At 45.8% G+C, this 23,427-nt stretch overlaps 1 protein-coding gene and 1 pseudogene across 1 annotated transcript in view; one reads left to right on the top strand and one right to left on the bottom strand.

Annotated features, from left to right (window-relative positions):
• The window catches only part of BCL2 (BCL2 apoptosis regulator), a 159,042-nt gene that overhangs the window by 112,987 nt on the left and 22,628 nt on the right, over positions 1-23,427 (bottom strand). The window lies entirely within an intron of this gene.
• LOC120589918 (uncharacterized) lies at positions 10,437-10,555 on the top strand (annotated as a pseudogene).

Genomic DNA, 23,427 nt, shown 5'->3' with positions numbered 1-23,427 from the left:
GTGTGTGTGTGTATATATGTATGTATGTAAAGCCCTTAGACTAGCACCTGGCACTCAGTAAAGGTATGAAGTGTTTGTGAATTAAGTGTACTTGGCTGGTCAAGGATGATGTCTCTGAAAAGTGCCACCTGAGCTGAGACCAGAAAGATGAGCAGGATTTAGACCAGGAAGAGGGAGGCAGTGGCTAGCAGGATGTGCCGCTGAAGAGGGAGAGCACGTGCGAAGGTCAAGGGCAGGAAATGCACTGGTGCCCCCAAGGGTGTAGGCTGTGAGGATGGGAACAGCCAAAGACATGGCGGGAAGAGCGAGCAGGGACCAGTCAGGGCAGCTTCTCTGTGGGGGACGGGCAGCAAATGAGCATTTAAGGCAGGGGAATTCCACGCTTGGACAGGCTTTCCTAGAAAGAGTTCTCTGGCAACCATCTGGAAGGCAAGTTGGAGGAAGGCACAGCTGGGTGGCAGGGAGCCCCTTGGGGATTGCCGAAGGACTTGAGAAGAAGCCGTGAGGTCGTGAGCTAAGAAGTGGCCACGATGAAGAACAAGACGAGGACTGAGGAGACACGGGGGAGGCGGAAACGGCCGGGCCTGCTGGCCCGGAGCAGGAGGAGGGAGCAGAGATGGCACCACGGATAACTCCCAGAATGCCTCCTGACCTGGCCGGTGTGGAGGACCGCGAGGAAACGCATCGAGATGAGTTCCGATGACGGAACTGGCTGGGGGAGAAAGGAAGCTGACAGCTTACGTCCCAGATGTGCCGAGGTTCAAACGTCGGGTAATCCCGCAGTGAGCTGTGGGTGTCTAAACTCCAGGTGAAGGACTCGGGCTGGAAATACTACTTTGGGAGGAGCCAGACAAATCGGTAACACTTAAGAGGTCTGGACTGTGGTTAAGGCAGCTGTCACCAAATAGCAATGGCCCCTTCGGTCCAAGCAGGAGATCGAGAAGGTGCATTACCCGTGGTCCAGGTTAGGACCCAGGCTCCCTCCCTCCTTCCCTCTGCTCTTCTGTCCTATCCTCTCTCCCTCCTTACTTCGTTTTCTCTCTTTTCCTTTCTTCTCCCGTGTTCTTCCTTCCTAAGAGTGTAATAATAGACCGCACAGTGGGTTTCCGTAAATGCTTCGCGTAAAGCCACCCGTTTCTGACCAGACTGGATGGGCGGTGATGCCTTTATTTTTTTTCCAACATTCCTGCCCTCCTTTGCTTCCCCTCCTTACACACAGCAGAAGTCACTAGGAAGCTGTCGCTGTCCTGTGGGTGCATCTCCACACCACGGGGAGCACTCCTGAAGACCGTGTTGCTCCGTGTGCCTGTCTGAACAGGTGCACCGTCTAGGTGTCTCCCAGCAGAGCATTCTGTGGGTCTCTGCTGCTGCGGGTCTTCAGCAAAACCACCCCCACCACAAGTCCACCTACCCCAGTTTTACCGAGAGACCTTAGAATTGACTTCTCCAAGAGCATGCATTTATCCAGTTTAAAAAAAAAAAAAAAAAATCATGCTTAAGCAGGATTTCTGGAACAAGTCAGCCAGGCGGAGTCTGGGGCCGGGATTCAAGAGCGCCCGCTTTGTGACTTACTCACTAAAATGTTCCTAAGATTCTCTAACTTTTAGTTCCCTCGCCTATAAAACTGGAATTCACTGTTAGGTCACCCCCAGCCTCCTTCTGGCTCCAAAGTCTTGTGAGTCTACATCTGAGAGGAGACCGGTTTCATGGCAGTTACGTCCCAACAATTCAAAACTGCCATTAAAAATTCAAGGCAACTTCATTTTTAAACACTGGTTGATTTCCTGACTGGGCAATAGAAATATTCCCATTTTATTATTCACAAAGTTTTGTTGCAATGCAAGTATATTTATCCCAAAGGGAAACCCCTACTATTATAATGTAGCAGGCTCTCAGTTTTCAAATTTCATACTCGCCGAAAAAAAACCATCTCTTTTCATGGCCTAAAGAAACCATAGCTGGGACTCTCAGGGAAGAAAAACAAATGGTACCCAAGCCATGGAATTATTATTCAGTCTATAACTGTGTGAACTATCGGCTTTCTCTTTTAAAATATAAGAGATATTTCAGCCTAACCAAGACATGGACAATGTATATTCTCACTTACAGAGGTTTATGTGACTTGAGAAATAGCAAGCGAGAAATATGGACCAGGAAGAGCTGGCACTAATAACAGACTCCCTGACTTTTCTCTGACAGAGGTCAGAGAATCTTCTAGGTGAATTTAGTTATTACAGCAACAGTCATCACCAACAGTCACAAGAGAATTTCATCTAGAGCTCAGCACAAAGAAAAATATCAAGGAGAAGGTGGTCATTTTTTTTAATCGAAAAGAACATGTTTTCATCATGCCTATCAAAACGTGATTCCTCTAGAATCTGTGTACTTTAAGGAAAAAGCAACATATGTCAGAATTTAATTGACTTAAAATATTATATCTAAAAAGATATCATGTAATGTACCCTTGCAAATCGAAGCTGGATTAGATTAGTTTAAAACGCATTATTCTGAAAAATTTCAGTTGAAATTTGATTTCGGCAATATGCTTTTGGTAATTACATAAAGGAGAATATTACGTATCTTCCAACACTTATAGCATATGTACTGTTAATAACACAGCAATGTAGAAATTGGCTAATTTATTAAAAACCAGATATCATTTACTGGCGTTCTGAGGGGGTGCGGAGAAAATGCACAATTAAGCTTCTTCATTTGAAACGTCTATGTATAACATCTAAGTACACGTATTTATCTTTCACTTTAAGTGGTTCATTACACCCTACGTCACTCATAAGAGAAAGGACAAATTAAATCAGAAACCGAGATAACTATTTCACCCGTTATTTCCGCAAATATAAAAGGACTCATGACTATTCACACCGTTGCTGGAGCTGTAAACTGCTACCTTCTACGGCGGGCAATTGGACAGAATCAACCACAACGACAAACGCACTTTGGGTTGCGCAATTCCATTCCTGGGATCTCTTTCCTATAGGCACAAAATAAGGTAATACGAAGCTATTCACTGCATCGTTGTTTGTCCCGGGACAAATGAGAAACAGCCTAAATGTCTACCAGTAAGGAACTGGTTAATAAGGCACAGTACGTTAATACGATGCAGCCTTAACAAAGAAAGAGGTAGCTCAGTCCTAACATCCATATGCACTGAATTCCAAAACGTATTTAGGTGAGAGGCATGCATGCAGAACAACACGCACGTGTTTGCCTCCCTCTGTATATACAAGATAAACACGTATGCACACTTCCACGCACATATACCTATATACCTATACATTCTGAATTTGGAACCATGTGATCATGTCACCTATTCAGAAACAAATTAACAAATGTAAGCAGTAAGTTGTTCACTGGTAAGCAGTAAATACACACTCACACGTGTGGCTACTTAATATGAACTTGAAGGACCACATTTTTTAAACACCGAAACATTTAGACCAAGACTGGTTTTAAAGAGAGCCATGTGATTAAAACTATAAAGAATAAAAATGAGGTGCTCTCTCTCTTTCCAGTCTTATAAAATAATAAATGACATGTAACAGTTTGGAGGAAAACCAATTAAAGGGACATAAATCATCATTAACCCCTTCCCCAGATGAATGACAGAGAGACACATGTTCTAATTAACACCGAGCAGCATTGTGTTAAGAGCAGTTTGCAATGGAAATGAACAGATGGCAAACAAACATACGAGGCATTAGGGCGCAAGAAAGAAAACTTGATCTGACACAGAAAACTCCAAGCCATTGAAAGAAATGGTACCTGAATGAAAATCCCTCTGAACACAGGGTTCGGCTGCCCCATTTCACTTGCTTTAGTTTTTAGGTGCATCGGGTCTTACGGCCGAATTCGGTCCCCACGAGAGGCTAACGCTATTCCAGAGCTTACCCCACTCATGCATACGCAAACACGCCCCACACACCAACCCAACAGCTGCCTTTTACAACGGAAAGAGTTCCTATCCCTAGGCAATGAATGGCTCCGTTATTTCAAACCAATCTCGTACTTGCAGTTCAACAAAAGGTTTTGGACGTCATCTCAGAGTCTGATGTAACCAGACCTGACCTGGAGGTTTATGCTTTAACAACCATCTCTTTTCTTGCCTTTGAAACAGATTTGTGACAGGAGGCAGAAGAGAGAGACAAAGATCCTGGGGTTGATGAAACCCTCCTTGGGACCCACGGAGCAGCGACCAAGGGGGTCATGCTTCTGACCTCTCTTTGCTCAAGTGGAGAGGAAGGCATCGTCTCTTCTTGTTTTCAGGTGCATCCCATTCTTAGTCTTGACTCAGGAAAACAAGGATGCCACAAGTCGTGGCAGTTTCATGAGCTGAACCCTCGGCAGAGAACCAGTGACTGACTCCACATGTGGGAGACTTCAGCAGAGCTGACAGGTGCTATTTCTCTCTGTCCCCATGGACCGGAGCTGGGGAGATAGCGCACTTCAGACAAGATGGCCCCCAAAGGCGGGACACAACCCTGAAAAAACAAATCTGTTCATGACCCGAAATCAGGGTCCGGTTTCTGCCAATTCAGAACGACAGAGACCAGTGACTAACACACAGCCATTACAGAAGGTACGTTGAACTGATACCTATTCGACATCAGCCGACAGGTCATATTCTCGTGTCTCTTACTGTTTTACCTACATGTCATGTATTCAATGTACATTCTGTGGGAATGACAGTTGGATAAAAAATGTAACACTGTGAATAAACAACAGATACAGTTTTTTGTTTGTTTGATTTTGAAACTCCAAATAACCACTCAAAGAAAAAAAAGGCAGAATGAGTTAATCAGACTATCCTTAGCTATATCAACACTGAAGCTAGGAATTACAAGTACAAATGATTGTGCAATCCGAATTTTCAGACTTACAGTGTTTGAGAGGAATATAAATATTATATACACAGACACACAGACACAGCAGACTTATGTACACATTTTATACAAAGCAGCTTTCACTATACTATTATTGGAGGGATCAGGATTCAAACTCAATTCTAGTCTCTGTCTGAGACAACACACTCCCATGGTTTGAGGATATTTTTAAATATAAAAACTAATTACCCTATCTCATTGCCTATAAATTCAATTTCTATTTCTGAGGCTGCTTCTGTTGTACGTCTCTTGGTAGCCCTTTTGCCTGACTGCTTGTTTACGACCTAGGCTTCTAATCACAGGGAAGACAGAGACCAAATAAAAATAAGCTTCTCGACTTCCTAGGAGGATTTGGGAATGCAGCAACATCTCCATAATGCTATATATAAAAAAATCAAGTCCATGTTCCATGAAAAGATAGTCCTTTTTAAGTGGTAAATTTACAGACAAAAAGTAGAGTATTAATTGGATACATGAAGAGCAAGGCTAATGCCAGTGTCAGAATGTTTCCTCCTGGTTAGATTTTCCTGCAAAACCCATCAACCAATACACAAGGAGAATGCATTGTGCAAACTTTTACAGACCAGAGCAAGGGTTTTGCATTGAGTTTTTCAAGGCCATTCTCACTGGATCAGAGCAGCGATAAGCAGTGTACAACACTCTCCCTTCCAAACCCTACAAACTCCTTAAAAAGAGAGTCCTTCACAACATGTCAAGGAAAGCAAATTAACAACCACAATTTACGTTTACCAGTAGGGGTGGTGAAGGTCAAAAGCAAACCAAACTACACTGACAATGATAAAGAATTAAAACAGCTTATGGTTATATAAAAAAAAAAAAAAAAATCATTCAAGTCCTTCCTCCTCTCTGCGTCAGTTATGTGATCCTATCTGAAAAAGTCCAGAAAGTTCCTCATCAAAAATCTGCCCTTAGATGGCCAGCTCAGCCACCTATTAGCTGGTCAACCCCTGGCAGTCTCTTTAACTCTTTACAGACCTTATTTTTCTTATCTATCAAATAAGGGAGGAGAAGCAGGTGACACTGAGGTTCCTTTCAGCTCTAACCGTCCCCGGTTTATGATCAAAGTCTCTGGCCACCCCCTAATTCTGACCGCCCCACCCCTCTAAAGCCTTTGCCTGACTCATCTCTTCTAAGAGCTCTGTGTTCACTGTGTTTTCTGGACCCAGCAGGTGACGGTAGAGGACGAAGACAAGACCTTTTTCAGACCTTCCTGATCAAGATGCTTTCTGTTTTCATAAGCATCTCAGATCAAATGAAGAGTAAAAATAAAATGAAAGGATGGATGAAGATTATTCAGGTGATATCCCTCAAAAAGGAAGAAAAACATTTGTCAGGAGGAAAAAGCCACTTTGGGAAACTCTCTGAACATTTGTTTCTGAAAAGAAATCTAGAAAGCCCTTCTCACGCTTTACTTCCTGTCCCCATTCCTGAAGCGCTGATTCTTCTTCCTTCCCATCTCTCTCAAGATCAGGAAAGATGGGAAGACATTGTCTCTATCTTCTGATTTAGCCCAATCTGGATCATTCCTTCATGCCTATAATTTCATACCCCAATTTCTGAGACTTCCTGGTAATGCTTGGTTAAGGCCCATCTACCTAACACGGGAGTTGACCTTTTATAAAAGTATTTGAAATAACACTTTCCCACACTGGAGATCCACAAAGGTCAATATTTGAATTCTTCCCACCCTTATTGTTGAAGTAATAAAGTTTTCTTCAACCTTCGACATATGAGTGAAGCCACTGCGCATGGAGCCTGCAGTAATTTTTGCCACGAGCTCCACCTTCTTCCAAAAGAATAGTTTCATGCACTCGGCTGAATCCAGGTTATCTGTCAACTTATTTGGTAAATATAAATAAAAGCTTAATTTTTAAAACAGAAAATTCTAAGTCCCGCTACGCCCAAGACGTAACGAGCGTAGTCCTATTATTACATTCTAGGAGGGAAACGCTCACTCGCCAGCACACGTAAGAACAGACGTAGACTCTGCCTCCGTAATTCCGTATGGGGTCCCTGAGGAAGCGCGTATTCAGCTTCTACGCTATACACACTCACTACTTAGCTCCAACATCCTTACGTAGCAAAAAACTTGGGAATAATTTTTGATGGCCAAAGTGTGGGTGAACTGAAGGCTGCTGAGTTACTGAGGCCACATTCGATGCCAACACACGCACGAGAGCAGTAATGACGCCAGTCACTCCTGCCACGCATCCTCCCATGCACATGGCAAGTGACAAGCAGCACTGCCCTCTCTGTCCTGTCCTCGGCACCCCTGAACGCCCCCGGAGCCACAGGATGGGAGAGAACTGGGAAGGGGCCTTTGCATCTAGGTCCTAATGGCGACAGAGGCCCAACTCGTCTCTTACACGCACCTAGAGAGTGGCCCCCGAGGGTCGGGGCCAGACAAGCGCCACTGTGGTTGAAAAATAAAGAACTTGCTTAAGTAGTTTCATGTGTAAACAGCCTCGCTGGGCAGCACACGTCACGTGGAGTTCTCTTCTTTATTGTTTGCAGTTTCCAGTTTAGGATTTATCCAATTATCTATCTATTGTCTGGCAGGCCTGGCTCCGGGCATTCTAGTTACAGGAAACGCTTCTGTGATCGCAGGCCCAAAGCAAACCCTGGAGCAGATGGCGCCACGTCCAGGAGGGGTGCGTGCGCACTGGAGGGGCTCACGCTCCGAGGGAGAGGCTGTCTGGCATGACAGCCCGAGTGTGAAGTTCAACTACAAAGCTACTTCTAACCACTTTGCGTGGCTCTGTTATTGATTGTAGGAAGGGGAGTCAAAACAGATGAGGGGTGTGTATGAGGGTGGGGGGGTGAGGCTGTCGAAATCTGCCTGAGGTGACAGCCAACACCTGTACTCGTCAAGGGCTTGGGATGCAAAGGGCACCGTGAGGGTGCCACACCTCTGCTGAGGAGTCCACAGAGGCCCTTGGACGGGACATTTAAACAACTCTGGGCAGACAGACAGACTGCTGGGCGGAAAGACAAGGTCAGCACGGCACCTCTGTGGCTCTCTTCCTAGGGAGCAGTTCCGACACAGAAACCTCGCTCCGTTACGGTCAGGAGATTCCTTTCAGACCTATGTCACCTCCTTGCTCTTAACTGCCCACCGGCTTCCCATCGCACATGTGACAAGTTCCAAAATCCCCGCTGGGGTCCACCAGGCCCCACAGAAGTTCTTGATGGGAGCGCGACCGACCCAGGGCATCCGGGAAAGGCGTGGGGCCAGTCGGGGTCGTCATACAGTAACAGGGACATCAGCAGCGTTTAGAGGGTGGCTGACCTGAAATGCACAGGATGGTCTAGCACAACCGAGAAATGCCCCATGGCCCCCATGACTCTCCAACACCTGCTGGCGAAACACCCAATGCCATCTTACATGTCGAACGACGTACTTTGTTCTGCTTAGAACTTTGCTAAAGAGTATTCATCCCCCCAGAAGTATCACATTGCTACAGGAGACACCGACTGTCACTGAGTCACCCATACAGCACGTCCGCAGCCATCTGCCTTTGTCGCTGCCTTTATGCGGGCGATCCCAGCTGGGGGTGCAAAACATGGCCACGCCTACACCGACATGTCGAATCACTCACTTTATTACAACTCTTTTTCTGCAGTATTTCCTTTACGGGATGGTGAAGGCATGACACTGACGGTTTGGAACGATGTGGGTAGGGAGGTAGGCTGTATTTTCTGCATCTCTCTCAGCCTCCACCAGGCTACCTTTCTCCATTCCTTTTACCATCCCCTGACCCTTCCCCTTTTCTTTCCACAGAACTTATCACTGCCCGACATTAAGTTGTACGCTTCACGGTTTATCGCCCGTCTCTGCTACTAGAGTTAAGTTCGAAGGGTCCAGGGACTTGCCTGTCCTGCTCCCTAGCACCAGGAAAGCACCCAACACGTAACAGGCCCTTATAAATATTTGCTGACAGAGGAACCAACAATCGAAGAAACAAACAGACAAACTGAAGGTTGGTCCTAAAGGGCTCGGCTTCCCTGGGAACCAGCAAACCCTTTCGTAACTGCTGCTGCAAAATGAGCTCTTTTTCCAACGGCGGCGTCTGTCACGCCGCGCCCTGCCCGGTACGAGAGCGGGAAGAGAGAAAGACGCCAGGGAGGAGGAGGGCGGCGTGTTTTAAATAACCGTCTCTCAGGACAAGCTGCGTGGAGGGACCCTGGTCTCGCCCTGGTCCCAGCGCGCCCCGCCCTCCGCCACGCCCCGTACGGACACACACAGTGGAAGCAGATGTTCGATTCTCGAAGGCGAAGTCTCTAATTCTGCACCCAGCAATGCCACTCGAAAACCAGAACGGACATTTTAAGATTGCTAAATCCTGGCTGGGGAGGGCCCAAGTGTGTCTCCTCTTCTTCTTTTCCTCGTTTTAGTTTTTTATTGTGTCGCCATCCCCCGCCTTCCTTGAAATGAATTTTATTCAGACATTATTGGGAAGAAATGCTATTCAAATCAAAATGCCAGTCGGTGCTTTTATGGAACTTGACAAACTGACTCTAAAAGCAGAGCCCAAAAGGCCAGATACAGGCAGGAAACACTCGAGGGAGAGAGGATGAGGTAAAGAGCTTATTCTATCGGATGCCAAGACTTCTAAGGCTAGAGTAAGTCAGACGCTATGGTATTGGCACAGGTGTAGGTGGATAGACCAACAGAACAGGATACAGAGCTTATAATCAGATCCCCACATATACAGACACCTACTTTTTGAAAATCCTAACTACAGAGCATTAGGAAAAAGGATGTTTTTCCCCAGTAAATGGGGCTGGGTTCGTTAGACATCCATGTAGGAAAAATAGAAAACTCTGCCATCCCAGCTCAGGACATTCACAGGTATAATATAAATGTAAGTGTGAATGGCAAAGTAATACGACCTCTAGAAGTTCATATTAGAGAAAATCTTCGTGACCTTGAGTTGGGGAGATTTTTAAGCAAGACATGATAAGCATCAACCGTAAAAGAAAAGAGCGATTTTAAGGCTAAAACTAAGAACTTCTTTTCATCAAAAGATTCTGTGAAGAGAGTTAAGACGGCAAGTCGCAGAGGGGAAGAAGGTATCTCCAACAAATATGACTAATGAAGAGTTCGGTCCAGGAGATCGAAGAACTCCACAAATCCATAGGAAAAAGACAGGCAATACAGTCAGAAAAAACGGGTGAGACTTGAATGGCCATGTCACAAAAGAGGATGCTCCATATCTATGTGAAAAAGCAATTAGTCATCAACAATTGGTAATCAGAGTGATACGGAGGGAAGAACCCCTCAACATGATACCATTATGAACACACCGAAACAGCTAAAATAAAGACTGATAATTCTAAGTCTGGCATGTATGCGAAATATCAGGGATTCTCACCCACAGCTGGTGGGAGTCTGAATTCATACAATCATTATGGAAAACCGTCTGGCATTACATTCCAGTACTTGGCATGGACCCAATGGATAGCGGGTATATACATTCAATGGAATGTTATTCAGCCTTAAAAAGGGATGAAGTTGTCTACGGCTATGCCACCCTGAACGAGCCCGATCCCGTCTGATCTCAGAAGCTAAGCAGGGTCGGCCTTGGTTAGTACTTGGATGGCAGACCACCTAGGAAAACCAGGTGCTGTCGGCGTAAAAAAAATAATACAAAATAAGAGACTGTAAGCTGACAAGGTCCTTACAATCTATGAGGTCACCTAAAAAAAGGGGGGTGGCGGGATGAAGTTCCAACGCCGGCTACAACATGGATGGATTCTGAAGACATTTTGCTGAGTGGAACGAGGCAATGACAAATATGACTCCACTAGGTGAGGTTCTTACAGTAGTCAAAGTCATAGAGACAGAAAGCGGAATGGCAGCTGCCCAGGGCTGGGGGGAGGGGAGGATGGGAGATAGTGCTCCACGGGTATAGAGTTTCCGCTTGGGAAGATGAAAAAAGTTCTAGAAATAGGTGGTGATGACGGCTGCACAGCAGTGTGAATGTACTCAATGTGACTAAACTGGACATTTAAAGTGGTTAAAATAGTAAAATTTATGTTTGACATAAGTGCATATATATGTGTATATATACATATATATTTACCGCAATTTTAAAAACTCCTTTAAAATTTGAAAAATGGCAGCAATTGTTATTGTAAGGTACACTCATAAACCAGAGAAGTTCATTTTATCACTCAGAATAGAGACAAGACAACATAACCATCACAGGCTCACGATTATTTGTCTGGCTGTTGGGAGTTGTTGCTTTTTAATCACCCTATCCAATACTCAATTAACAATTTCCTTAAGTTATTTCGTTTTTAACATAAATACCAATAAGAATTTTTAATGGTAAAGAGTACACTCAAATTAGTCCATAGCAGTAACTAATATTATCTGACTTACTAAATATTCTACTTGTAGTTCAATGTAGCCCATAGTTCTTGTTGGCTATGATGAGCTTAATGCTGATTAGGTAAGTCAAAGATTATAGTTGATTAAAAGGGCATTAATATTACCTGACTTAACTCATTTCATGTAGGGTTGTTACCCCAAGTTCTTGACGTATGTAATTAAGAAAGTTAAGCTACAGGGCACCCTTGAACGACTTTTAAATTACAATTTTGATTCTCTTTAAACTAAAATTCCAATCCATGAGATGCAACTCGTAGTTATTTTTCTCATGTGCCAAAGGATCAGAATTTACCCTAGAAGTTTGTCAAAATTGCTTCCGATCGACAAAATCCCAGATGTGCATGTAACAGCCCATCGTGACCTCCTCGAAAATGATCAGACCAAACACACACTTTAGCCTACAGCTTAAGCAATAAAGAAAGTTGACTTCGTTTCTTTTTCCTTTTTCCTCCTGAATGGAGGTCTGATTTGTCAATGGAATGGAAATCTTATTTTCAAGGTCAGCTTTAATATACATCTAAATAACATTTCAAATGTCATTACAGAAACACCGAGTCGGCATTACGACCCTTCCATAATCTACTAATGACTCCTGTGAAAGGCACTGAATCTTTGTAATCATCAAAAGTAAGATCATGAATGTCAAAACACAGGCACTGGCTCACAGAAAAATGCTTCATAAATGGCAGTAAAAAATATAATAACAGCAAGAGTTGAATGTGCATAGTCCATGTGAGTTAAATGGATTAGCCCATCTTAGCTCAACAGATTTTAGGTCAATGATTCCATTCCATTTTGTAAATTACTGAGCTGCACCAATTCAAAAATTCTTCTGAAACTCAATTCCCAGGCATTTGGCTTTTGTTCCTGGGGTTTCCACTGCTTTGGAGGATCCAGCTTTAATGGACTCTTTCTGAGAAATCGTCCATCAGTTCTGAGAAGTACTTTTATTGAACGCTCCATTTAACTTCGTTTTGCAATTAATGAAACTTTCAAGACATTTTCCCCTCCCCGCTTTATTTTATTCTAGTTTTTTTTTTTTCTTGCCTTTGGGTAATTAGGAGCAGAAAACTACTCCCACTAGGAACTCAAGGCAATAAATATGACAACAAAAACACCAAATGCCAAAACAAATGTAATCTGCAGAGTTCTGAAAGGCCCATCTCACAGAATTAAAAACATTCCGTGTCACCGCCAAAGATCTCTGGTCGCTATCAAATGGATCGTTTTCTGATTTCAGTGAACTTCAACCAATAGTAAAGCTTTCTGAGTTTTTTGTTTTCTTTGACAAGAATACTTAACCTTTTCTAGTCTGGGAGCTAAACTCCCTGCCTCTGCAACTCAACCAGTTTCATAATAAAACAAACCACCAATTTAGTTGTTTATTTTCTTAGCCTAAAAATGTTTGCATGGTTAACTGAGTGCAAATGTACGGAATCTGCTCTTCTTCTTTTTAAGTTCTAAGCAAATAATCACTGGACAGAATCAGTCAGGAATATCTTCTGGAGGTGAGATACATATTCCAACCCGGAAACACAATAGAAAAGGGTATGATGCACAGAGACTTGGAGTCACTCCAAAGTACTTTTCACTGCATTGTGAAAAAGTGTTTCGATCACTTTCCTAGTCGCCCAATGCACGACCCCAGAATTTCCAGTTCAATTATATTCCTAGGAAGTCACAGGGCCCCTTTCTTAATGGATAAAATCGTAAGGCTTGGTTCAGAGGAAGCAAAGACGCATTCAAATGCGAGAATAAACTGTTCCCACAGGAGTCTTTACACTTCCTAGTTTTAGGTAGATCAAGAGCACTTTTAAAATAAACTTGGCCTTTGTTTCCTATTCCAATGGAAAATCTGACTTCAGACTCTGCAGCGACAGAAAAGAAGCCCTGGTTTTCTGGGCAACAAGAATCCAGCTTGTCACCCTAACTGCAGCAGGTCAACAAAAGGGGTACCGATGTGTCCTTGAATGTTCGGAAATGTGATGTTGGCAGCCTTGGCCTGGGCGCATTTGGGGAACTTTAAAAAATATTGATTCCTGAGTCCCACCCTCCAGCCTCCACAAATTCTGATTAAGCTGGTTTGAGGTGGAGCCTGGGCATTGGGACTTTTAAGTGTGTCCTGGGTGATTTCAATATGTCGCCAAGGCTGAGAATCCCTGTGTCTTAGTCCATTTGGGCTGCTCTCACAGAATACCACAGACTGGGTGGCTTATGAAGAACAGAAATCTGTTTGTCACAGCTCTGGAGGCTAGAAGTCCAAGTTCAAGAAGCCAGCGGATTCAGTGCCTGGGATCCCAGACAGCCATTTCCTGTGTCCTCACATGCCAGGAGTAGCTACAGAGCTCTCTGGGCTCTGTTTTATAAGGGCACTGATTCCATCATGAGGGCCCCACCTTCGTGATTTAATCATCCCCCAAAGTCCCCACCTCCAAATATTATCACATTGGAGGTTAGGATTTAACATACAAATTTGGTGGGGGGAAGGGAACAAACCTTTAGTTTATAGCAACCAAAGAACTGGTGAAGATGCCTCTATTTCATTTTAAAATACGGGTCAGTGGGGGCTCCCGCCGGTCATGGAGCTCTCTGAAGCCCTACGGGGCAGAAGGATGAAGCTCGGGCTGAACTGAGGGTACAGGTGCCGCTAGAAAAAGAAGAGACCCCACGATCAGCCCCGGCTTCCTCCACCCCCACTAGGAAGCCTAAGAATCCCCCATCAAGTGACATTGCAAGGAACCAAATGCCACACTGATTACAGTTTCCCCTGTATGGAGGCCCTGGAAGAAGACATTCCCAGGCTCTGAGCTGTCCCAAAGGTGTCCAAACTCTTCACGAGGGTCATTCACAGCAAGGGGTGCTTTGCCAGGTGGCCTGGGCCCCCTGCTTCCGTGTGAAGACTCCGTGCAGAATACACACAGCCTCTGAACCCTTATGCACAGGGCTCCCCGCACTCAGCAGGGCCTTTAAATGAGTTATTATTTTGAAATCTGAAAGCCAAGAAAGGTACCTTCAAATCCATGACGCAAGAGCACAACATTTCAGAACAGAGAACTAACTTTGTGTTGCCCCAGTAGATGGAGCATCTTCATATAAAAAGTCATGTGGGCATCCAGATGAAATTTTTGGTTGCAGGGTATGCCAGGTTGGGAAGGGGGAGCAAAATGTAGGGTTTTACTCAAAATCCTCTTCCCCTAGGTCTGGCTTAGGCAGCTCTGGCTCCCGACTCTGAGAATCCCAGAAGGCCACAGAGCTGGCTCTAACCAGGATCCACTCCGGCGAGTGGAAAGGGGGAAGGTGTCGCGGGCAACACGCCACAGGGCATCCCCAAGGCGCAGGGGGTCTCACACATCGGGCTCCCCACCTTGCTCTCCTCCGGGTCAGACCACAGCCTGCTCTCCTAGAGACATCGCTCAAGGGACAGAGCAGGGCGTATGTGCAGCAGCTGGAGGGAAGGAGGCTGGAACAAGGATTCTTTATAAACGGAAAAACATCTCACTCGTCCCAGAGCCGTGCAGCCTCCACTCCCCTGCTGCTCCCCGCCAAGCCAACGCTCGCTCGCTGTCCTGAAGATGGGCTGGCGGGAGGAGAAGGGTGGGTGGGGGCTCTGGCCTTGCTGAGTTCTCTCTCTGGCTGACCTCTGGAACAGAGCCCCAGGGGTGAGGGGCCTTTGCGATCCTCCTGACATCTTCCCAAGGATGCACGGCCTTAATTGGAGCTGCGTCTGGGCAGGGAGGCAGCTGTCGATTGCAACCTTCCCACAATCTTGTGAAAGGGGACATATGCAAGTACAAGATGGGTCACTGCCGGCGAGGTGCTGGATGGGAGAGTGTTCTAGAGGCTTGTGTGGGCCACGAATCGAACATATGTCAGCCATGTGCAATGGCTGTTACAAGAACGGAGTCCTGAGCGCGAGAGTCACACACGGGCTCATCGTGTATAGGGTCAGGCAGCCATGTGAAGAAGGTGGTGCTGATTTATGTGCTTGGGTGGGGGCGCTCTGCGTCTCAGCCTGGGCTGGGACCAAGATCCTGGAAGTATCTTCGCTCAGCGTTATTCAGCAGGCACGTCTTTGTGTTCCCTGCCTTCTGCTGGCAACTTAAATTCAACAACACACAAACTATTTGACAGGGACGCAGGGAAGGCAGGAGGTGCCCTGGCATCAGGCTCCCCACAGCTCTCGGGGGGCATTCTCCCCCGCTTCCTACAACAGCAGCCTGCCGGGCTTTGTCAGGGCAGAGATGCCAGTATTCCCGGAGTATATCTAGACTGTATCCTCAAAGGGTCACCTGAGAGGTTCTGACCGTATGACAGCAGTTTGAGAACAGAAATCTGTGGCAGTGTGATTTGCCCCATAGCAGGCAAATCACCTGTATATAAAAAGGGGAGCATGATGTAAAAGAAATGACTGCTCTTCCTTTTTCCATTCTTAAAGCTGCCGTGATTATTTTATATAAACAGAAAGAGAACATGGACAAAGGAGAGGTTGATTCTGACTGAAGGGGAGACGAGATTCAACAAAGTGGAGCTGAACGCAGCTGGAGCATGAGGCTGGGGTGGCGGGGGTGGGGGTGGGGGGGACAGGAAGTAGAGGGGACGCAGGTTTAGTGAGAGGGAAGCCTGGTGCCAGCCCAGCAGGTCAGCCCAGGAGGTCCCTGTACACCAAGCTAAAGAGTCAGGGTTGAGGGTAATTTGGGGCTGAGGGGCAGAGTGTGAATGGAGAGGCTGGAGAGGGCACAGAATCATACGAAGAGTGCCATTTCCTTAGTACCCCAACTGCCGGGCACAGCGCAACCTCGTGAACCTTCATGATGACCCCACTGAGGCCACCTTATTGTTCCCATGGTAGATCTGGGTCTCCTGACTCCCGTTTTCAATATAAAAACTCACACAAAAATAACCCCATACAGCTCTACAGGAGACTAAGGAATGCAGGTCTCTAAAGCAGGGTTTCCAAGGGCACATTCCACAGCAACTCTCACCCTGCACCTCCTCTGAAGACACTCTCTCCCCAACTTTTTGCTCCCTGTGGTGGCCGTTCCCATCTCTCCCTCTCCTTCTTTTTTCTCTCCCACCCCAATAGCTCCGGGGCACCATTTCTTACTCAGAGCCCCTTACTGCTTTTCTGGTTTCCAAGACAAAGGGTCTTCTTCAAGAACCAACCTTCTTAGAAAGTATTGGAATTCTTTAGGCGAATAATTCTATAGTCTTGCCTAGGCACATACTAACAAGGAAATGGAAGCTCAGAGAAAGTAAGGATGTCTCAAAAGAAGGACAGGTGTTCTAGGGAGATATTACGGCACTGACGAAGGGAATGGATAGGCGGGGAACAGGTGCTCAAAGAGAGGCAGACGAATTCACAAGACGTGGAAAAGGCAAAACTCCACAGAGGAGAAGAGCCGGTGGCTGCCAGGGGCTACCTGTAGGGTAAGGTTTGACTGCAAGGGTCAGGTGGAGAATGTTTTTCTAGTGGTGAGGGAACTGTTCTGTGTCCTGATTATGATGGTGGTCGTGTTTCTACACCTCTGTCAAAACTCGCCAAACTATACACAATATGTGAATTTTACTGTATGTAGGTTTAAAAATAGATTTCAAAATGTGACAGGGAGATCAGTTGAGAGATTACAGAATAGTCAAGAAATACTGAAAAGTTGAGTTACAGCAGTAGCAAGTTTCAAAAAAGAGGGTGGGACCTAGGTGAGAGATTTCAGAGGTGGTGTTCAGATGTGTGGGGGGAATACGTATGATGAAGAAATTACAGAAGTACAGACTTTTTAGAGTTGGAAAGGATCGAAAGGTCTATCTCACAGATGAGAAAACTGAGTTGAAAATGATTCAAGGGTTTGGGTTTTGTCTGGGTAGATGGTGATATCATTAACCAGACAGAACAGACACGGAACAGCAGGCTCAGGGAGGAAGTTGATGAGTTCACTTTTGGATATTTTGAATTTGGAACATTTATGTCACCAAGATTTCTTTTTTTAGTTTTCAGGAATTTGAAAACAAAATGGTTAGGTTTTGGCATTGAAAGCCCTATCTTTCCACAAATACTGTTTCACTGCAGCTCCAATTAAAAAGGACTCATGGCCAGCGTGGCTAGAGTCCTATACGAAGAAGGAAATATTCGATTACTCTGCGTTTCAGTGTATGTGACCAGCAGTCACTGAAAATCGAAAACAGAGAATGACGCTGATCCAGTGAAGATTTTAGGCACGTTTTCCATTAATGTGTTTGCCGTGAACGTGACATATTTTCATGTATCGATGCAACAAAGTTTGTTCTTCCTCATCCATAACATATAGACCGAACTTTGTTCACTACTGTTTTGTCTTTGCTTATTTTGTAACATTAAGCAAATAACCAAAGGAAGAACACTGACTCGCTAGCAGTGAACCAGCAGCGGCCTGGCAAAAGTATCAATGTTGCAGATAGGACTAAAATCAAGACTCTTGTTACTATTTCAGAGCAATTTGCAAAAGGACTTGATGTAACGGGCAGAGAAAAGAAGCAGTTTTCAACACCCTCACAGCCCCTGGGATATGTAACTAATTTTAAGAGCCAGATTCTCAAAGTTACAAGCCACCAAGAAGGCATAAAGTTCTTGGCTGCAAAGTTTAATCACGGAATGACAAAATATAAAATTAATAACATTTAAAATAACTGTTTCCTGTTTTTCAAGAGCTGAGTAGGGTGAATACAAAGAAGCTAGAAGGTAAGCGCTTTCAAGCAAAGATCTTTGTTTTGCTCAATGATGTAACCATTGCCCACTGTAGCAGGTTCTCGGGATATAATAGTTGAATGAAGCTGGAGAGAAGCGAACTAGTCAACGTGAGAGAAGGCAAAGCCAGTATACTTCATTCATTCACCAGTGAATGGCACTGAGCGGTAAGTTACTAGTGCCAGACCGTTTTCAGGCACGGTGGCGGATATATAAATGCAGAAGACACGGCTCTGGGCCTCAACCCTTCTATAACGTAGAAGAGGAAGAACGCAAAGGATAGCGAGCATTTGCATATCAAAGCAGTTATCACAGAGCATGTCACGAAGCTTGGAAGGAAGGCACAGAAAAGGCTGGAAGGGTGGCAGAGATTTAGAGGTCGGCGGGGCCACTCCCGACGGACAGACCCTTCATCCAGGAGGTCTGAGCCTTACGGGAAGAAGAATTTTGTAACTTGGATGGAAGCAGAGTATTCTTGGATGTAAAAACAGCAGGAAAAAAAAAAAATCCCCAGAGCAAAGAAGTCAGGATGGGTTTAAGGAATAGCAAATCTTACTGAGGAGGAGCAGGGACCGCTGACTGCTAAAAATTCACAAGCAGAGAGGAATGTGAGCAGCAGGCTCTTTAGTTTTGTAGGAGAGGAGAAACATTTTTATTTATTTTTTTATTTTAAACCAGACCAGGGAAGAATTTTAGTCAAATCTGTTCCAAAGCATAAGATAAACTAGAGTGAGTTGAAACCAAGTGGGTGAATCGCATCACCTAGGCAAGAGTTAGTACGGGTGGTGGCAGCAAGACTAGGGAAGGATCAGGAACAACAGGGTCTCTGCACTCCCCGCGGAGGGAGCGAGCAGAAACAGTCCAAAGGCATCCTAAGTCCAGAGCCTCCGTGATCGGGAGAACAGTAGTGGCGCGAAGAGAAAATGCTGAGTCCGAGGTCTCGGAAGGGTGACGATGAGTTTAGTCCTGAATTAAATGCTCTGACTACGTGTTAAAGGGGAGCTGTCAACGAGGAATCCAGGTGGAAAGGCCTGCCAGGAAACAGTAGGGAAGCAGCACTGGGGGTTTCCGAAGTCCCCATTTGAGAATCAGCCGCTTACAAGTGATGGTGACGCTGTAGGGATGGAGGACACTTAAAAAAATAGGGGCGGTGGGGGGGAGTCAAGGTGAACGGTATCAAACGACCTTCCAAACCATGTACTCAACAACAGATTCCCGCGGGACACGTCTTTCGAAGCAAAACAGAATTCCTAAAATTGACATTTTAATTAGACATAAAACACCTCGTTGATAAGAAAGGCAACAGCAGCGATCACTTTTTGACACGGCTCACGCTAAACTCCGCTGTTAGAATTCCAGGTGAGGAAGCACAGGATGGAAGGAGGGAAATATCGCCCATCGCTCTGCTCTGGCCGGCTCTCCTTACAGACTTAACCCGTGCTTCACTCGGCAGGAAGCAAGTACCGAAGGGCTGGCCTAAGAACTTCTGTTTGGTAGAAGGCGATGGAAACGAATCATCTAGTACCTTTACTCCGCAGTCACCACAGAGAGAAAAACAAGAGAAGATGTGAGTGCTGTGTAGGACGAATGTTTCTTTCCTACTCCCACCCCTCATCCCCCTCACCCCTCTTTCCCAGGTCCTTATCGACACGTTTCCAACGCCTCGAAGATGTTGAGAACGCAGCTCCACAGCTGTGAACTCCTCCACAGAAGGGTGACATGTCTCAAGACCAAACCTTTTCCCACCTTTGCATGGAACAAAAGTCTGACTTCTGCCCTCGGCACCCACAGCTGTTTTCCACAAAGAGAAAGAACCCAGCCAACCCAGCTGTCTCTTTGAAGGTACCCTATCCTGTTCCTGTGGCCTAATTTAGCTGCAGACTGAAAAGTGCAAAAAAAAAAAAAAAAAAAGCATAAAATAGGTACGGTTTTTCAAAAAGAGTTACTTAGTAAGACACAAAGCTGACTGTCTTCCAATATCAAATTCTTGAAGCGTGTATGCTTGGTTTTCATTTTTCCTTATTTGCTGAAAGAATCTCTAGATTGTTCCCAAAATGTATTATTATTTTGACTCGGGAGATGGAAGTTCATGGTTATAAAAAAAAAAAAAAAAAATACTGCATCGTTCAAAAAGTCATCACTCTTCTTTATCGAAGACTCACAAGACGGTGTTGATGGGAACGTGACCTAGTTGGACAGCTACTGTCACCTACGGCCCGACACTCTTCAGCAGATCGTCATTCACCCTGGGAACCAGACCCATCAAGTGTCCTGCCCGGGGGGCGGGGGGCGGCCTTCACCGGAAGTTACACCAACATAGCTCCCACCTTCTTGGATTTGCCATTTCAACCCAGGAGGCCTATTCCGACCCTTGACAGCGCTCGCTCCCGAAAGCACATCGCACAGCCCGAGGGTGAGCAAATCCTTCTGAATTAGTTCATTTGCAACCTCTCTGTCACAGCATCAAGGCCCTGGGGTACTCAAGGGTCTTTTTTTTTTCCCCCTCAATAAAAAGAACAAAAATGCTTTAAAAAAAATTCATATGCATTTCATTTTCATGTAGGAAAGAGAGAAGGCAACCTTACTGAAACAGAGAATCTAGCGAATGTCTCTTCTTCCTCTTCTTAGCCGCCTAAACAAAGAAATGAATTTCTAAAAGAGAAGAATCCCACCGGAAGGGAGTTCAATTAGGGTCCAAGGCTAGAAGCCACTTTAAAGCAGCGTAGAGCTCGTGGGAGAGCAGTGCATCAGGAGCCTGTGATCTGGCTGCCTCACGAGGGAGCAAATGCAGAGTCCCTCGGCTAAGATCCAAGGCAAACCCCGACAGGTCAACTAGACTGGTTCTAGGGCATTTGCTTGGAGGAGGGCTCATAATGACACAGACACCTACGAAACAGTTCATGTGGTTTTCAGGAAAATGCTGAAAGGACTCAACGCAAAACCAAAATCATCATCATCATCATCATCATCATCATCATCATCGTTCCCAATTCTGTAAAAGGCGGATACGTTCGAGATTATTACTATAGGTGCGTTTGCCCGGGACCATCCCAGTTTACCCTGATGGCCCAATGTAATGATTAGTAACACCTCTTTTAACTCTCACAAGTATCCCAGCTAAGACAATCAATTTTACCATCATCTGAGACGTGAAAGAATGGCAATCTCATAGACTAAGGTGAACACTGGAAATACAAAATTTCAGAAAGGCTTTCTATCCGAATTGTGCAATACGTTTAATAAATCATCCAGATTTTGTGTACTGCACTTAAATACACAATTCTAGGCTGGGAGTTGCATTCTGATACTAAAGGGTGAGACACACACACACACACACACACACACATGGGAGGGTGACTGCCCTGTTAATGGGCTGCAGACGAAATGGTCTGAAAAAAAGTGACGGCCCCGCGGTCACCAAGGGCTTGAATGAACGGCTCTCCAGCCACAAGTCAGGACACTGAGGAATGGCCCTTGGCAGTGCTCCTTGATCCTGTGGGTGTGACAGGTGTGTGTGGGTGGGGGGAGGCAGGGGAGGGACTGTCAGGAAAGGCTTCTGCTGCAGAAGGTTCCACAGAGTGAGCGAGGCGTCCCCCGCACCACGCACCAGGGAGGAAAAGCGAGTCCTTCACCGCGTGCAGCGGGCAAACAGGCCCGGACACAGAAGGAGGTCATCACAGTCTCGGCACCTCCCCACTGCTGCAGGTGACAAGTGATGTCAGCGACGGTTCTCGAACCCCGACCTGGTGGCTGCTTAGCCCTGCTTTGTCGGAGGGGTGCTCAGACAGGGGAACCCAGAAGAGGCAAGTGAACGTGGGACATGCGCACCGGGACGACCCCAGCCAGCCCCCCGGCAGGCCGAGCCACCACCCCACAAGTCAGTAGAAAAGCAGCCAAGGGGAGACGAGGTTTAATCACGTGAAATCAAAATACTTCTCCGGGCGGCACTGCCCAGAACGAAACACTCTCTGACCCACTGAACATTCTAAACCAAAACAGACTCAAACCCCGAACACGAGCCTCGCTCCTACTTCTCTTTTTCGGAGGCCGTGAAGGGAGGGTGGGGTGCTGCACCACATGACGGTGCTCAGCCCAGGAAAATCCCCAACGTGCAGACTGACACCTGCTTCGCGTACTCTCCTCCCAACCCAGCAAACCCGTCACCGACAGCTGACAGAATCTCCTCCCCGAGTTCAGAGGTGACAGTGACCGGGAAGAATGGCGTGAGTATGGGTCGAGCAGGTAGCAGGGTCCCGCAGCGGGAGCGACAGGCTCAAAGGAGTGGCGGCACGGGACAGCAGGGGACAGCAGGGGACAGCAGGGCTGGAGGACCTGGGTATGCAGAGTAGTCCTGAGTGTGCGTTTGCTCAGGGCCTGGTGGGGGGTCAGTTAAGCCCATCTGGAAATCGCCATGACCACCTTTTCTCCAGTCCACCCACGAACACAAAGAAAAACGGGATCAACTGGCAGCTGGCAACTTGAAAAATCCCCATTTCAAAAATTACAGTAAGATTTCTAATTCAAGTAAGATTTCAAAGCGGGAAACACCTGAACAGGTCATGTGGATTTATGGAAATACGCCCTCGCCCTGCTCTCAGACCTCTCCAGGTACCAGTAGGAAACAGCTCACCTGCAGATCTTTGTTAGGAACTCGCTGCTTACCAGAGATATTCGCGGCTACACTTTTTTTTTTTTCAAATCTAACATCTTTCCGTGCGACACCACGATGCTTCGAGTTGGCAGAGCGAAAGCCTGTCATTCTTAAAACATGAAGAAAATAATTTGGCGCCTTTTTTCGTGATCACAGAGAATGCAATTAATACTCCGGCTGCCTTGGTATGTAGACCAAACCTTCTGCCACAGTGTTTTGTGGTGCTGCTGTCTAGGGCAGCTCTGCCAATCTTTTCATTCCTATAGAAACGATGCCAGGCTCCTCAGCGCAAAGCGTGAGGCTGAAGCGGTGGCTGGAACCCTCAGCGGGGGAACGCGCTCCGTGGTGCTGCTCTACAAGATCCGAAGCTACCTCAAGATCCCAGGGCTTCTGTCTCTTACACCTACTAAAAGCAATTAAAATATAGTCTTTAAAAAGAAAAAGCAGTTACAATTTTATGTCACTCATCTACAGCCCAGAAGCTCCTTAATTTATAGGAAGTATAAGGCAAAGGCCATAGTTACAGAGAACAAGCCATCATTTACAAAAGCCTATGATCAACGTGAGGGAATTACTACCTGCATAACACTAGACTCTCAAGATATAAAATAAGAAATAATTATACCTCATTGAAAGTACAGGAATAGGGAGAGCAGACAGAGCCAAGAAAGACAAATAGGTAAAAATGTGTTTAGGTATTACACTATAATACGTGTATAAAATAATCACCTGTAAGATAATC

The sequence above is a fragment of the Pteropus medius genome, unplaced genomic scaffold (assembly GCF_902729225.1).
Source record: "Pteropus medius unplaced genomic scaffold, Ma_sr-lr_union100, whole genome shotgun sequence".
NCBI classification, from domain to species: Eukaryota; Metazoa; Chordata; class Mammalia; order Chiroptera; family Pteropodidae; genus Pteropus; species Pteropus medius.
The sequence above is the reverse complement of the archived record's forward strand: the minus strand, read 5'-3'. Positions and strand labels throughout refer to the sequence as shown.